Genomic DNA, 1984 nt, shown 5'->3' on the forward strand with positions numbered 1-1984 from the left:
TTATTGAGAAGAAGAAGAGAAGCAAGAGGAAAAGGAATTATTGAAGAAGAAGCATCAGAAGAAGAGGATCAACAGATGGAGGGTAACATCCCAAATCACCCTGAGGATATGGCTAACAACAATGGCCCACCTCAAAGGAGAGTTCTAGCTTCCTACACCTTCCCCGATCCAAGAAACTGTGGGAGCAGTATACTAACTCCCAATGTTCATGCAAACAATTTTGAGTTAAAGCCTCAACTTATTACTCTAGTGCAGAACAACTGTTCCTATGGAGGAGGTCCACTTGAAGATCCAACCCAACACTTATCCATCTTTCTGAGGATTTGTGAAACTGTCAAAACCAATGGTGTGCATCCAGACATCTACAAATTGTTGCTATTTTCATTCTCCTTAAGGGACAAGGCTTCTCAATGGCTAGAGACATTCCCCAAGGAAAGCATCAACAATTGGGAAGATCTAGTGAGCAAATTCCTAGCCAAATTCTACCCACCTCAGAGAATCATTAGATTGAAGACAGAGGTGCAAACATTCACTCAATTGGATGGAGAATCACTATATGATTCCTGGGAAATATACAAAGCCTTGATCAGAAAGTGTCCACCAGAGATGTTCAGTGAATGGGATAAACTCTAAAATTTCTATGAAGGATTGACATTGAAGGCTCAAGAAGCCCTTGATTATTCAGCAGGTTAGCAGGAGGTTCATTACAACTCATGAAGATAGCTGAGGAAGCCCAAAACCTCATAGACACTCTGACTAACAATCAATACTTCTATGGTCATCAAAGGCAATGCCAGCCAGCTCAAAGGAAAGGTGTGTTGGAGCTAGAAGGTGTGGACACCATTTTGGCACAAAATAAGGTGATGCACCAACAGATCCAGCAGCAAATGGAATTGATGGCCAAGAGGATTGATGGTCTTCAAATTGCAGCAGTAAGCACTCCAAATCAACCATCAGCTGGATGGGGGCAGAATGAAGAAGTTTATGAAGAGTAGCAGCCAGAAGTGAATTATATGCACAACCAAGGTACTGGACAGAATGAATTTCATGGAGACACTTACAACTCTTCTTGGAGGAACCATCCCAATCTAAGGCAGGGAGACAACAAGAACCAAAATTCATGGCAAAGGAACTCCAACTCAAGCAATACCCGCACAAACCACCAAAACCATCAGCAAACTAACCAAAATCTATACAGAAAATGACAAAACAACTACCCCAATTCTAACTTCTATCCACCCCACAACCCATCAACTAACTAAAATAATTTTCAACAACCACCGTCATCTCACACTCAGCCACAACTACCCCAAGAAGCTCAAATAATTTTCAATCTGGAGATGATGATGGAGAAGATGATGAAGCATCAAGAGTTAGCTAATAAGAACCATGAAGCTTCACTAAGAAACCTGGAAAGACAAATAGGCCAACTGTCTAAACAGTCTGAAAGACCAACCAACACTCTCCCTAGTGATACCATTCTAAATCCCAAAGAATAATGCAAAGCAATTCAACAAAGGAGTGGAAGAACATTGGAGGATGGCAAGGCTAGCAGTAAAAAGTAAGTGACAATTGAAGAAAAGAACCAGGAAGAGCTCAAGGAGAAGGATGAGGAACCACTGGCTTCAAAGAAGGGGAAGCAGATTATTGAGGAACATTCACAAGAACAGAGGAAGGAAGTTAAACACTACATCCCTCCTCTGCCATACCCTCAAAGATTGCAAAGAGAGCTCAAGGATCAACAATTTCCCAAATTCCTATTAGTTTTTAAAAAGTTGGAAATCAATATTCCACTTGCTGAAGCATTAGAGCAGATGCCTCTATATGCAAAATTTCTCAAGGAGCTCATCAATAAAAAGAGAAGCTGGAATGAGAAAGAAACGATGCTCTTAACCCAAGAGTGCAGTGCAGTCATCCAGAAAGGGCCCCCACCGAAACTCAAAGATCTTGGAAGTTTCTTTCTGCCTAGTATCGTTGGCAATAT

This window comes from Arachis ipaensis, chromosome B05 (assembly GCF_000816755.2).
Source record: "Arachis ipaensis cultivar K30076 chromosome B05, Araip1.1, whole genome shotgun sequence".
Classification (NCBI taxonomy): domain Eukaryota; kingdom Viridiplantae; phylum Streptophyta; class Magnoliopsida; order Fabales; family Fabaceae; genus Arachis; species Arachis ipaensis.